Source organism: Triplophysa dalaica, chromosome 7 (assembly GCF_015846415.1).
Source record: "Triplophysa dalaica isolate WHDGS20190420 chromosome 7, ASM1584641v1, whole genome shotgun sequence".
NCBI classification, from domain to species: Eukaryota; Metazoa; Chordata; class Actinopteri; order Cypriniformes; family Nemacheilidae; genus Triplophysa; species Triplophysa dalaica.
The window spans coordinates 20,997,877-21,014,275 of NC_079548.1; the positions used below are offsets into that span (position 1 = coordinate 20,997,877).

General features: G+C 39.2%; 1 pseudogene; it reads right to left on the bottom strand.

The window, feature by feature from the left end:
- Positions 1 to 286: 286 nt before the first annotated feature.
- Positions 287 to 2,572, bottom strand: LOC130425889 (chondroadherin-like protein; annotated as a pseudogene).
- Between the last annotated feature and the right edge of the window lie 13,827 nt (positions 2,573 to 16,399).

Here is a 16,399-nt window from a genome sequence, read left to right on the forward strand (position 1 = left end):
AATTAATATATTCATTTGTTCTTGCTGGAGGTGGTACTCTGATGAACACTATTTATTTTCACGAAAGTTATGATTCTTTATTTTATTTCAATGATCTGGTGTCCATGTACCAATAAAGAAATTGTTGTGAATTTCATCTGATTACAAGCAACTCTTTGAAAAAAGGTGTGTTAAATAGCATTATTGATAATCATTTAACACCACTGTAGAATCAGAGAGGATCAACATTGTTATGTGATATACTGTCCTATACAATGTGATATAGATTAGTGATTATAAAGATATAGGAGTTACCAAAAAAGAATGAATAAAACCAACATGAAACTAAAACAAAGTAACCTGTGTGATTTATTGCAAATCTTCTGAAACCACGCAACAGCTTTGTGTGGTGAACAGACTGAAAGTGACTATTTATTTAAGAATAGGAAGGTACCAGCTCGACCCTACCCACATGATAAGAACACCCTCATCAGTGTCCTGACTGCTGTTCATCTCCTGCTCTCTTCCCTCACTGGTGTCTCCTAACTGCATGGGACTCAATTGGAGAGCAACAGATACAGTGATGCTCAGTTTGTTGCATCACATGATTTGTAGCCCCCTTGTGGCTCCTTCTACAGATTACACATGGTGCAGTCCTGAACCGAAGAAACCAGACAGTTCAATCATTTTAGTGGGAAAAAAATGAATGCAAAATTGATTCTAAACCCACAAAAATTATTCTCTTGATCCTCTGGAACAGGAAATTACTTTTTTGATAGACAAATCAGCCAGTATTGTATGTAGTTTGTAGATTGTAAATAATGTAAAACTGATATTAAAGTTTATCTTAAAACCTGCATTTACTAAATTCAAGTGGGCAAATTAACTTTCGGACAATAAACAATATTTTTTCTCACATAGAGAAGTTCGGTTTTACTTGTTTACTGGCAAAATATGGAAGACATAACTAATGTCGATCAGAGAAAAAGGTATGTTACATTTCTGTATAACCTTATCTTCTTTAAGCCTGGTCAAATCAACATGTTTAAACTTACTGTTACTAGCAACTACTGTGCACACGTTTATTGTAGAAGATTCAGCATACTGAAGTACAAAACTCTGGCTCATATCATTTCTCAATGCTTGGTCTTCTTTCTTCTGTTTTTCTTTTTTAACCTTCTTGTTTTCAACTTTTTATCTGGTTTGAGTCCACTGTTTTGTAATAGTCCTGCTGTCATCTTGGTCTCTGCTGGTTTAGGATAAGTTTCTGCTGGTCTGGCTTTGGTTGGGCTATGGAAGGGTTTGTTGAGTTTATCTTCATTGGTCGTTATGGATGTTTTATTGAATGACTCATTGTTTTCCCCAGAGCAGTTTATGAAAACATCAGCTTTGATCACGTACTGACCCCGAAGCTCAGAAGGGTAACCACACACAGCTTCAACCTTCAGACTTGCATTCGACAACCACCTGAAAGAAACAGTTTTGGGATATTTAGATGAATGGATTTTGTGTCTCTTGCCTGTAAAATGGCAGTGATTTGCAGTCACACATTAAAGGATTGTTGCCCAGGGTGAGGTGCTGCAGGCCAGTAAGTGATGAAAGGTCAGGTAACTCTTCTAACTGATTCTCTTCCAGAGATAAAGACACCAGGCCAGGACCAAACCATGCCAGAGACTTTGCACTCATCTACTTTCAAAATACAGAAGAGAAAACAGTGGACATTTTATAGATTAAGAACAGATGGGTATTTCTTAGTTATATGAAATTCTCATTTCATATAATATAAACAATAAAATATTATCCTCTACCTTCTGAAGACCCATTCTATCAATATACAAGTGTTTTAGACCTTTAACGACACCCCGAAACGCTCTCGGACCAATCCAATGGACTTCGGTCAACAGAGGTGCCTTGCCTAGCGCATCACTAGGCACTTCTGTCAGCTTATTATCTCCAAGATGGAGAACGTCCAGATTGGGAGCTGAATCCAGTGCTCTAGGAACTATGTTTGTGATGGCGTTATTGGCAAGATAGAGGCCTGTCAATTGCGGGATTGGATTAAGAAGTCCTACAGGTTCTAGTTTAACCATCAGGTTTCTTTCAAGATGCAGCTCGAGGAGTTTGGGAATGTGGGCCAGCATCTCTGAAGATGGAAACTGAGAAAGACTGTTGCCTTCTAGGTGAAGATACATGATGTCGTGGGCACCTGCGAAGACGTTTGTGTCCTAGGAAGTAAGCTGGTTGTCTGACAAGTAGAGGTACATCAGCCCTTTCATGCCCTGGAAAGCTCCACCCTCGATGTCATGAATCTTACAGCCGTCCAAGTGGAGGGACACCACCTCGGGGATGTTAGTGAAACTGTTGCCAGGTAGATAATGGAAGTTGTTGCCACGCATGTTCAAAAGGAGAATGGTGCCAGGGAAACCAGTGGGTACATTTGTGTGACCACGTTCCTCACAGGTGGGGTGTCGAACATCAGACTGACGGAGAGAGAAAGAGAATAGTTATAGAAAAGAAGGCGACAAACAGTAGCTATTCTTTGGATTCTTACTGAGTGGATCCTACACCCCTGCAGGTGTAGGATCAGCCTCATGATGAAGACTTTCTAAAATAGAAGTTATGCAATGAAAAATGAATTGTATATGTACAATTTACAATAAAATAAGAAATAAAAAACACAGAGAATAATTCATGAAATATCCCATGACACTGTCTGCATCTGCATTTTAGAGTTTTTCCTTGGAACAAATTTGGGAAATTCTTGTATTTTGACCTCTCATCCTATTAAGGGCTGTACAATTTAACACTGTACTACAACATTTCACAGCAGGTCTACCCTTTTGTGCATGAATGGACAGAGCAGACAGAGTACCATTTCATTTATTTCAATTTTCAACATTTGTATATAACCTTGTACAAGTATTGAAATCGCAATGAACTGGTAAGAATTATATTAAATAATAATTAAGGTTATCTTAAGATAAATTATCTTAAGGTTAATAATTTGCATCTCAAATGAAATAACACTGTCAAAGATTGAAATTAACCAGAATTTTCCATTAGAGACACAAAATAAATGATCTAAAATTGCTTTAAACCTGAATCCTTCCTTCAAACATATCTTATAAGCCAAGTATGCATTTCTATAATAATAATAAATGCTTTTAACCAGATCCGATCGGAATGGTGCAGCAATCTTATGTGAGTAAAACTTGTTTGTACTATGCGTCACTATGCTTTGTTAGAGATCGTATGATGTGCCCTGATCACTGTCTCACGAGATGAGTATTACCTGGGGACCTCTAGTCATTTGAATTCATTGCAGAGGTTGTCTGTGATCTTAATCCTGTGCAAATCGGGATCTCTGCGATTTTGCGGGCTCATACATAATTTTTCAAGGTTTATCCACCGTTTGTGAATAATGGAGGCTGTTTGAAGTGTTTTGGTATTATTTCGGGTGCTGGGTGTCATCCATAAGCTACTATGAGTCTCCCGTTTGCTTATTTATCATGGAAACTCTTGTAACATTGGAAACCCGCGGTGATCTTTTGTCCGGTTCGCAATCACGGCCCTCATTAAACGCAATACAACTATAGGCTATACAAACTATATGCAAAGCCTTGCCATCAGATCCGGGAAATAAATCAATTAATTTGAGGAAAATCATCCCGTGCTAATGCGTCACATGAAATACTGATGTGGGGAGGTTATTTATAAATCACAGGAGGTCTCCAGATAATACAAATGCTCATGTGTAACCTAATATTACGTCTCTAACCAAATACACAAAAGGCTCCAACTACGCAAATTGCTATCCAATCAAAGCAGTGGGCATTTACTTACAAAGTCTTCAATGCGGCACACACATTAAAACCGAGCATTTGCAGAGCTGTCCTCAAAACCCTGGTAGAAAATAGCCAATTACTTATTGATTTCGATGTTTTTGAATGTAAAAGTCACGCAAACGTCATAAGCAGACCTCATACAACAGTATAAAACAATAAACAAGCCCAGTTCATCACACCTTTAATAGGACTAAGTGTTATAATCCCACTATTTCAGCACAGTTTAATTGCCCAACAGGACGTTTCCCACAACTCATGCAGGGGGAAGCAATCAAGAATATAAATAGAGGAAAGGAGGTCTGAGGGTTCACTGGTTCGTCGGGTAGGCATCCTCTTTCCTTGCCATTATCAGAGACACCTCAAGTTTATTTGTATAGCGCCAAAAACAACATGAGTGTTGACCATAGTACTTCACATAGCAATATTGACAACGTACTTTAAAAGAACAAATCATGTCAAATGAGTAGTTAAAGTAAAAACAAGCTTACAACATACATTATATGATATTTCATAAAAATAAATACTACAACACAAACTTCAACCACCAATAACAGTGCTGTACAAAATAAAACCCTACTTATAAATAAGCCTGAGAAAAAGAAATGTATTAATAGATGTTTTAAAAACTGTAATTGTAGGAGAAGCTCTGATCGTTACTGGTAATGTATTCCAGAATTTAGAAGCATTTCAACAATTGCTGGTCTGAAGATCTGAGAGATCGCTGAGGAGAGTAAAAACTTAGAGGTTCTGATATATAAGAAGGCACAAGTCAATGTAAAGCTTTAAAAACAAATGTTAATACCTTAAAATCAAATTCTTTGCTTCACCGGAAGCCAGTGTAGGGAAGCTTTAATGGGTAAAATATGGTCAAGCTTTTTTGTCCCAGTCAAAAATGGAGCTGCATTGTTTTGTACTCATTGTAGTTGTGAGAGTGATGACTGAATGATTCAAGCATACAAGCCATTGCAGTAATCAAGCATTGAGGAGATAAATGCATGAATAACTGTCTCTAAGTCACTGAAAGAAAGAAAATAAATGTATCTTTCAAAGTTGCTTTAGTTGGAAGAAACTAGCCCTGACCACAGACTTTACTTTACTTGTTTACTCAAGTTTTTTACATATTATTTGTCTGAAGGGGACCCAGGAGAGTACTGTTATTATCGATCAGTGGATGACCTCAGATTTTGTCTCAATCGGTTATAGAAAATTTTCATCCATCCGTTCCTTAATATCCTGTAAGCAAGCTAGCAAGGAAGGAACAGAATTTCTGTCAGTGTCTAATGGCAAATAAAACTGGGTGTCAACTGCATATATTATGACGCTCAAAGATCAAACATAAGGGGAGCATACAAAGATTAAATAAGACTGGACTCAAAATTGAACCCTGCGGTACACCACATGTAATCGGCATTGGGGATGAAGAAATTTCTCAAATTTCAGGTAAGACTCAAACCAAATTGGGTCAATTGATAGTAGGATGTCATTTGTCACTCTTAGGAGGGCAGACTCGGTACTATGCTGGGCCTTAAAACCAGAATGAAAGGGATACAAAATATTGTTGGATAAGTAATACGGATTAAATTGGTCAAAGACTACTTTTTCCAGAACTTTCAGCAGAAAGGGCGCCATAGAATTAAATCTTTAATTTTGAAAATCAGAGAAATCCAGATTTGTTTTTTAATCAGAGGGTGTATCACCGCATGTTTAAAACACGATGGGACGATGCTAGTATGCAGGGATGCAATTAGAAAAGACAGCACACTAGGTGAGATAACGTCAAAAAACACTTTAAATAGGGTGTCAGGAATGAAGTGGAGAGAGCATGTGGTCAATTTCATGCTTGAGATTACATCCAACAGGTCAGAATGAGATACAGTTTGAAAAGCAGATAGACTGGCAGAACCAGTCCTGCAGATTAAAATAAATACTTAGAAAGGGCTTACAAAATATAATCTGATTACTATGGTTGTTTATATAACATGTTTATTGTAACATAATTTATGTAACTTTTTACATCCTGATTACATAACACTGTTATATGTTTTCATTAAGATGGTGGTCTAGTGGGTTAAACCACTGGACTGGTAAATCAAAAGGTTAAGGTTCGATCCCAGCAGCCACCACCAGTGTGTCCTTGAGCAAGACACTTAACTCCATGTTGCTCCAGGGGGATTGTCCCTGTAATAAGTGCACTGTAATTCGCTTTGGATAAAAGCGTCTGCCAAATGACTAAATGTAATGTAAATGTAAATTACTCCCCATCCCTGATTGATGCATGGACTCAAGCAACACTGTATATCTCATTGAGCATTTCTTCATATTTGCATAATGTAACAATCAAATTTTAGCTTTCAAAGACTCCACGTTCAATCTGCCCCCAAACAAAAGGTCCATTGGTTAGTGCATTGGGTTTGTGGGTAGCGGGTTGTAAGATTGAGGCCCGGCTAACCTTTTTTTCTCATTCAATAATAGGGCACCCTATCTGACAGTAACATTCTTTGTAGTCAGGATAAATTCTCCTGCTTTAATAGAAATAAAGTTATAACTGGCAAATTCACATCTTGGTGTCTTGGCGTTTGTCATTCATAGGACTATATGTACTGTCTCATGACTCCAGAAGTGTTTGAGAGCTTTGTGTTCTTGTTTATCTATTGATGGCCAATCATGTGAGCTAAATTTACCCAAGTAATGACGTAGTTAGTTGACTCTGTTAGCTTAAATACTACTGCATTTTGTGTTAAGGCAGGTCGGCCCTCCGTACTCCTTGAGAGAGCTGAAGCTGACTTATAGTTTGCAAAACTACAAACTATTTTTCTTGAGTACATATCTTTTTTATGATTTTTTACTTTTTATTGAAGTGGCAGTTGAAGTTATTTTACACTTCAGAAAAATAAAATAAAGCAACAGAAACAGACAAGAATAAAGTTGATATATTTTATTGTTATCTTAGACTTTTGTGAGAATACAAAAATGATTAAGTTTAGTTATATTTAAATATTTATACTTATTTTCAGTCACAGAGTTCTTTAATTTAAGAGGAAAATATTTGGGCAAGATAAGATTCTGTAATTTATTGCAGGTTGGAGAACTGTATTTAGGGAAATTGAAATGTTCAATAATTTATGTAATGATAATAAAAAAATATGTATCGGAATCGGCAGGTTTCACTTATAATAATCGGCAAAGAAAATTGCAATCGGTGCATCTCTACTTAAGACCCATTCTTTGAATACTCGACAGAAAAATGAAAAAAATATAACATAAAATAACTAACCCTCTCTCATTCTCTCAACAGGTAGTGAATCTAGCGTTTGTTGAAACAAGTTACTTTGTATTATCACCTGTTGTATTACTTCTCCTGTATGACATATCGCTTATTGCTCCCTGAACTCTCTGTAAGTCGCTTTGGATAAAAGCGTCTGCTAAATGACTATATGTAAATGTAAATGGAACCAACATGTTGTCATCATAATATCACATTTAAATGTTTCTTTACACAATAAAAATAGATGGATATGTATTTCAGAAGGGGCCCCTTACAAAAAAGTTCATCTCATTTGGGGGTCCTTCGCAAAGTTTTAAGTTTAAGACCCCCCAGACACATGCATAGTTAGTGACAGGTATATTCAAGTACAGTAAGTCGTATATGCGCAAATGCTGCGCAGTTAGGCTGTGTTAAATGTATTATGCTGCTTCAAGATTTGAGTATTTGCGTTTAATCTGCACATGCAGCTTTGAAAATAGCCAAAAATATAACTAAATTACCATGAAAAATATGAATAAATCTCTGCAAGCCATTGGCGATTATGGCAAGAGTAAACTCCACATATCCTCCTGCAAACTGTAAGAGAAAATGGGCAACAAGGAGGCTAAAAGCTGCAGTCTCTAGCGTCTGTCGCTAGAGCGTCTCTGTTGGTTGGGGAGTGAGCTGGCCTCCCTTCCAAATCAAAAAACCCAAAGAGGGCAGTGCTGATTTGGCAATCCACAAATATTGATGATCTCAGACGTATCAGCTGTGGATTGCTTGCTGCTTTACTTGAAGGAGGCTGTGCACAGCACAACTGGGTGAGCCTTGGCATATCACAAGTGACTCATGGAGTGCTAAAGATGTATTGCACCTTATAGCAAATCTTCCACTTGAATGATGAGTTGGTGTTGAGATGAGTTGGTGTTGATGATGAGATGAGATGAGTTGGTGTACCACCAGAAAGAAGAGGTTTAGATTGGACACAGCTCATCAGGTTTCATCATACTGTTTCCTTTCATAAACTTTTACTGTCACTCTGCTTTCGTTAAAGTCTTTATGCAGATTTGGTTGGCAAATCATCACAATTTGAGTAATTGTACACTATGATATAGAGCAGTATTCAGTGACAGTTGTGTCTCAATGTTTGCGCTAAAATCAGCAGGCGACTGTTGAGAGCTGAAGTGCAGATCTGCATGGAAAGTACGGTACATGCAACTACTGGAGTTCGTGTGCCAAGAACAGTTCGGCCAAACTGCTCAACGCAAAGTTGAGACAAGGCATACAAAGATGAAACTGTGATGAACCGTGTCAAATCTTAACCCTGAGGATGAGGGGATGAGGGGATGAGATGAGATGAGATGAGATGAGATGAGATGAGATGAGTTGATGATGAGATGAGATGAGATGAGTTGATGATGAGATGAGATGAGATGAGTTGATGATGAGATGAGTTGATGATGAGATGAGTTGATGATGAGATGAGATGAGATGAGATGAGATGAGATGTGATGAGTTGGTGTTGATGAGATGAGATCTGATGAGTTGGTGTTGATGAGATGAGATGTGATGAGATGTGATGAGTTGGTGTTGATGAGATGAGATGAGTTGATGATGAGTTGATGATGAGATGAGATGAGATGAGATGAGATGAGATGAGATGAGATGAGATGAGATGAGATGAGATGAGATGAGATGAGATGAGATGAGATGAGATGAGATGAGATGAGTTGATGATGAGATGAGATGAGATGAGATGAGTTGATGATGAGATGAGATGAGATGAGATGAGATGAGTTGATGATGAGATGAGATGACTTGATGATGAGATGAGTTGATGATGAGATGAGATGAGATGAGTTGATGATGAGATGAGATGAGATGAGTTGATGATGAGATGAGATGAGATGAGTTGATGATGAGATGATGATGAGATGAGATGAGATGAGTTGATGATGAGATGAGTTGATGATGAGATGAGATGAGATGAGTTGATGATGAGATGAGATGAGATGAGATGGAGATGAGATGAGTTGGAGATGAGATGAGATGTGATGAGTTGGTGTTGATGAGATGAGATGTGATGAGATGTGATGAGTTGGTGTTGATGAGATGAGATGTGATGAGTTGGTGTTGATGAGATGAGATGTGATGAGATGTGATGAGTTGGTGTTGATGAGATGAGATGAGTTGATGATGAGATGAGTTGATGATGAGTTGATGATGAGATGAGATGAGATGATGATGAGATGAGATGAGATGATGATGAGATGAGATGATGATGTGATGAGATGAGATGAGATGAGATGAGATGAGATGAGATGAGTTGATGATGAGATGAGATGAGATGAGATGAGATGATGATGAGATGATGATGAGATGATGATGAGATGAGATGAGATGATGATGAGATGAGATGGTGTTAATGATGAGATGAGTTGGTGTTAATGATGAGATGAGATGAGATGAGTTGGTGTTAATGATGAGATGAGATGAGATGAGTTGATGATGAGATGAGATGATGATGTGATGAGATGAGATGAGATGAGATGTGATGAGATGATGATGAGATGATGATGTGATGTGATGTGATGAGATGAGTTGATGATGAGATGAGATGAGTTGCTGATGATGATGATCTATTCGCTGAATCCAGTTGTTCTTCAGGTGGCCGCTGACGCCACTTAGTAGGTGTTGAAAGCAAAAGGTTTCGTGCAAGTTTTTCTTGCCTTTATGTTCCCTTACGCTCATCACCTGAACTCAGCCGGCCTCACATTAGAGGTTAAGAAGATCAAATCATTGTTTTTGTTCAATCGCAAAAACCAACATTCTTACAAGTATCAAACAGGCAGATTTTTTTACATTTAGGCCCCAAATATTAAATAACTAATTGTACAAGTTTCATGTTTAATACCAATTGTATTATTTAACAATTTAAATATTTCAACATTGACTTCATCATTTCATTTTGAGTAATTTGGCCCTCCGTGATATATAAATTGGTTAAATATAGTCCTAAATTGTACGGACATTTTGAGCTTTTGGTTCTTAACGTTGCGTAGCCCGTGATTCCTCCTAAAGTCAGTAAAGCTGGACCCAATGTCGATGAGAAAGAAAACGTGCAGGTCATACAGCTCGTGCAGAAACTGGAGGATTTTTGCCAAGAACAGTGAGCAGCTTCACCGCTCAGGACAAAATCACGGACTAATACAACTACACGACGGTTTTCTGACATGCAAATATGCAGAGATTAACGACGACGCTACACGACAAACACAGCCAGAAAAGTTCAGGTTCAAAGTGTAGAAAACACAAAGGACAAGAAAAAACTGAAGAAAACCTGCTTTCAGTCGAGGTGTCCCGTCCCGACGATTCCTCGGTCAAGGCTCCGATGAAAGAAGCTGTTGCTGTAGTAAATCCTCTCCGATAGACTCCTAAATCCTTATTCCGGCTGTAAGCAGTTTGTATGCGGGATTCATAGTGAGAAATATACAACAAACTATCTCCCAAAGGCAAGAGACGCTGACTTTTGATAACATTCTCTGAAACATCTTTCACTGCGCGTCTGATGCTGTTGATCCTGTATGACGTAGCCATTAGAGACGCCACGCCGCCATCTGATTGGAGGAAAGGTGTTCTATTAACCAGCTCTTGTCATTGGCTGTTTTATAAAATACTTTGTTTACATTTTTGTAACCTGATTCATTTCAAAACGAGTCATCTGTACAATATATAAAATGTCCAGTTGTTTATTTCAGGAATCATGCTATGTATGTTGTTTTTTCTATTGTCACATCCTAAGCCTTTGTTTTATATAATAAATGAAGAAACAAATTAAAACTCATTTTTTAAAAAGCTTGATTATGTATTTTTTTAATATATTTTCAACGGTGTAATATTTAGCCTATATAATATAAACTGCTAACATATATGACAAATATTTTTACATTAGCATTAATTCATCAAAATAATTGAAAAGTTTCATAGACATGATTTTAGTCTGTATAAATGACATGTACACATAAAACATGAAGGCAACAATTTGTTTACAGCATTTCTAATGTTTTTCTGACAGAACTAGACAAAAATGACCGATAGGGGATGTTTTCCACAATAGGCCTTTTTTATATGAAAAGTAGTAAGTTAGTTACAAATGAACATAAAATATAGGCAAACTTCCCATTCTCACAGTTTTAAGGTCAGATGTAGGTTATTGTCCATATGACATGCTATTTCATGCATTCTGACTTCTTTACACTGTTAAATGTGCTGGTTTATCATGCTTAATGTAGATAATTATAGGAATGATTATCTTAATATGCTGGATTTCTGTATAACTATACAGGCCCCTTTAAGGGAACCCCTGGTCTGTTTCCGGTCTGCGTGATACGTCACTTGTGTTACATGTGGTATACTGGTTGCATGCTGGAGCGGATGCTAATAAAGAACTTCAAGTTAACAATGTCAAGGACTGTTGTAATTTTATAGAGACACACAACATGGTGTCAGAAGATGGACTTTACGCCTGCATAAACCCTATTCGCTCAGACATTTGAGCGAGCCTGATTGGAAGGTGATACACGCACGTGTTGTTGCTAACCACCATGGCGGATTGTTTCCGAAGACCCGACCCGCTCAGTTTTGATGGAAACATTGCCGACAATTGGCGGATTTTCGAGCAGGACTTTGACATTTCATTGCGGCGGCACACTACGATAAGGCTAAAAGTTGTCGCTTTGGAGAATTGACGGATGAGCTGATCTGTGACAGAATAGTATGTGGCGTCAACAGAGAAAGTTTAAGAAAATCTCTGTTAAGGGATAGCGACCTAACTCTCACTAAAGCCATCACAATTTGTCGTATACACGAGATGACGGAGGAAAACAGTAAAACGTTGGCCACGCCCCAGACAGGCACTAGTGTAGACGCAGTACAAGCGGTATCCAGCAAGAGGCGCCAACACACAAGACAAACTCCTCAAAAAGAGCAACGTGATTTTCAAGCCATAACTAATTGCAGAAACTGTGGAAATAGTCATGCAGCAAAGAGAGAGAAATGCCCTGCTTTCGGACAACAGTGTCATAACTGTAAGAAAATGAATCATTTCAGCAAAAGTTGCAAAGTACGTCGCCAATTCAATCAAACGAAATACAACCACAGAAAATCAGTTCACGAAGTCGAAGTGGAAGACTCCTCCAGTCATGACGACACTTTTTATGTCGACGGTATTGAACCTGGCAAGTGTGTCAACATTGTTAACCCCCCAGCGTCCAGGCTTGAAGAAGGATTTGTCACCTTACACATAAATGCCATGCCGGTAGAGATAAAAGTGGACACAGGGGCAAAATGTAATGTAATGCCAAAAAAGCTATTCAAACGAATTTCCAGTGGTGGTGAGAGACCAGTCAGACTATCGCAGACACCTAACCTTGTAGCTTATGGTGGAAGCAGAATCGAAACCGAAGGCTTAGCAACAATGATGTGCAGTTTAAATGGACAAAATCATTCACTTCAATTCTACCTGGTGGATCAAGATGTCCAGCCATTGTTAGGTTTCCGTGCATGTTTGGACATGGGAATTGTCACAATTAGTCCACACGTTCACCTTGTCGATAGGGAGAGCAGTACTGAAGAAATTCTTGCTGAATATAAAGACTTGTTCACAGATGAGCTAGGAGAACTTCCAGTCACCTATTCCATGACAGTGGACCCCAATGTGCAATCTGTAGTTCGTCCTGCTCATCGCATGCCCCTAGCAATGCAGGATCGCGTAAAAGCAGAGCTAGATCGAATGCAAAGTCTCGGTGTCATAACTACAGTGTCAGAGCCTTCAGATTGGGTTTCTTCCATGGTGGTCACACACAAGAAGGACAGAAAGGAACTAAGGCTATGCATCAATCCAAAAGATCTCAACAGCGCTCTCAAAAGACCTCATCACCCGATGCGAAGTGTAGAGGAGGTGGCATCCCAGATGTCAGGAGCAACTGTGTTCTCTGTCCTAGATGCAAAGAATTCTTTCTGGCAGATCCGTCTTGACCATAAATCCTCTATGAAGACCACATTCAGCACACCATTTGGGCGCTACAGATTCCTTCGTATGCCCTTTGGTATAAATGCTGCAAGTGAAGTTTTTCAACGCACTATGGAACAGTTGTTTTCAGGGTACCCCTGTGCGGTCATTATAGGTGGTCATAATGCTGCTGAACACGACGCAAACTTGAAGAAGGTGCTGAATCGAGCACGAGAGATCAACCTCAAGTTGAACCCTGCAAAGTGCAAGTTTCGTCTGAACCAGGTCAGTTATGTGGGACACATTTTCACAAGCGACGGTCTTAAAGCAGACCCTGCGAAAACGAAAGCTATCTCAGAGATGCCAGCCCCGAATGATGTTCCTGGACTTCAGAGGTTTTTGGGAATGGCAAACTACCTGGGGAAGTTTATCCCAAATTCGAGTGATATTGCCGCACCCCTCAGGAATTTGACGCATAAAGAGACTGCATGGTGTTGGTATCAGCAGCACCAACATGCGTTCGACACTCTTAAGTCATGCTTATCTAACCCACCTGTCTTGGCATACTACGATGTGAAGAAGCCAGTTACCTTAACCTGCGATGCCTCAAGCTATGGTCTTGGTGCTGCTTGCTTACAAGATTGCAAACCAGTTGCATACTCATCTCGCAGGCTCACAGACACTGAGACGCGGTATGCGCAGATAGAAAAGGAGCTGCTAGCTGTTGTATTTGCTTGTACTAAGTTCAGAGACTATTTATATGGGAAACCAACGATTGTCGAGACTGATCACCAGCCTCTGGTGACAATTTTAAAAAAACCTATCCACACAGCCCCAGCACGTTTACAAAGGATGTTGCTTCAATTACAGCGTTACGATATCACATTGGTGTACAAAAAGGGCAAACAGATGTATCTTGCCGACACTTTGTCTCGAGTTCCAAACACAGAAACCCCTCCAGCCATGGAAAATGACTCATTCGAAGTCATGAGTGTCAGCTACATTTCTACTGCTCGTCTGGAGGAACTCCGAAGACACACAGCGGAAGATGAAGTGCTGCAGACCCTCAGTTCTGTAATTCAATGCGGATGGCCAGCCAAAGAACACTGTGTTAGATCACCCGTTCGTCCATTCTTTCCTTACAGAGACGAGTTAACTCTGGACAATGGAATAGTGATGAAGGGCCACAAATCAGTCATCCCTCGCTCTTTGCAGAAAGAGTACATCAGCATAGTCCACAGAGGTCACCCTGGTGTGGAAGCTACTAAACGCAGAGCTAGAGGTATCATTTTCTGGCCAGCAATGACAGCTGACATCACCGCAGAAATCCTTTCATGTTCAGTTTGCAACAGCACAAAGCCTCACCAACAGAAGGAGCCACTCAAGTTGTACCCTGTTCCAGATCTTCCCTGGTCCACGGTAGCAATGGACATGTTCGAATGGCACGGTAAACAATACCAAGTGTTAGTGGATTCATACTCTGGTTGGTATGAAATCGACCTATGTCATGATGCAACAACTTGCACTGTGATCAAGAAACTAAAGAAACATTTCTCAGTTCATGGCACACCTCACACGCTCATTTCAGACAATGCTAGGCAGTACACAAGTCAGCGTTTCAAAGACTTTGTCAAACAATGGGACTTCACCCACGTGACCAGTAGCCCTGAATATGCACAGTCAAACGGCCTGGCAGAGAGAGCGGTCCGCAGTGCAAAGGAGCTGATGGAGAAATCACACAGAGATGGAACAGATGTATATCTCAACCTTCTGAACCTGAGAAACATCCCTCGTGACCCAACATTAGGTTCTCCAGCAGAACGTCTGATGTCACGACAGACTAGAACAACCATCCCTATCCACTCCAAGTTACTTGAGCCAAACCCCAAACACACTCAGCAAATCACCGCACGTATTCTCCACAAGAGAAATACCCAAAAGCGGTATTATGATGCTTCAAGTCACCCATTACAGGCACTGAAAATGGGTCAAGTCGTCAGAATGCAGACTCCAAAAGGTTATGATCGTCTCGGCGTGGTGAAAGAGGTGAACAGAGAGCCCCGTTCCTACACGGTTCAAAGCAAAGGGAGAACATACAGGAGAAATCGTCGTCATATTCTTCCTGTTGCAGAGCCTCCTCCATCACAGCACAACCCTGAGGACATTATTTCTCAGAGTACTAATACACCTGCAAAAGTCTCCTCAAATTCTACACCATGCATGCCACAAACACACCCTCCGCAACCACAATCGATATCTGCCGAGTTGCTAAAGCACTCAGTACAGTCTCCTGTCAAAGTCAGCAATGCACCTTACATAACCCGATCAGGTCGCATGTGCAAACCGAATCCAAGGTATGAGAAATGACTTTTCAAGTTGGCAGATATAAAAGTTGGCAGATTGGTTTGATGCCTGTTTAATACTGTTCATTATGTTTTTCTTCTGTTTATTGTGTCAAGCACTTTGTTATTGTGTTTTCAAGTAACAGGAGAATGTCTGAAGATTTATATAATTTAATACTATTATAATACTGTTTTAACTATACAGTTGCATTGTTAGTTGTTCATTGTGTTTACCCAGAATTGTATATTGTACATCATTTAAGGTTTCACTTTGGCAAGGGGGCATTCAGCTTAAGGAAGAGGATGTAGATAATTATAGGAATGATTATCTTAATATGCTGGATTTCTGTATAACTATACAGGCCCCTTTAAGGGAACCCCTGGTCTGTTTCCGTTCTGCGTGAAACGTCACTTGTTACATGTGGTATACTGGTTGCATGCTGGAGCGGATGCTAATAAAGAACTTCAAGTTAACAATGTCAAGGACTGTTGTAATTTTATAGACACACAACACTTAACATGGTCAACTTGTTAAGATGGACGTAGTATTTCTGTGCTTGATCTACTCCCACTGCACTTCAAGTTGTTTCGTAAAGTCTGGATCCCTGTTTCGTAAAAGAGATCCTATTCCTTTCATTGGGCAATTCGGAGGGAAATTGAAATTGATTGTCGATTCCCAACCCTAACTTTAATATTCAAACATGTGTCAATAAATACATTACACAATAACATTTAATATAATAACAATTAATATATTCATTTGTTCTTGCTGGAGGTGGTACTCTGATGAACACTATTTATTTTCACGAAAGTTATGATTCTTTATTTTATTTCAATGATCTGGTGTCCATGTACCAATAAAGAAATTGTTGTGAATTTCATCTGATTACAAGCAACTCTTTGAAAAAAGGTGTGTTAAATAGCATTATTGATAATCATTTAACACCACTGTAGAGTCAGAGAGGATCAACATTGTTAT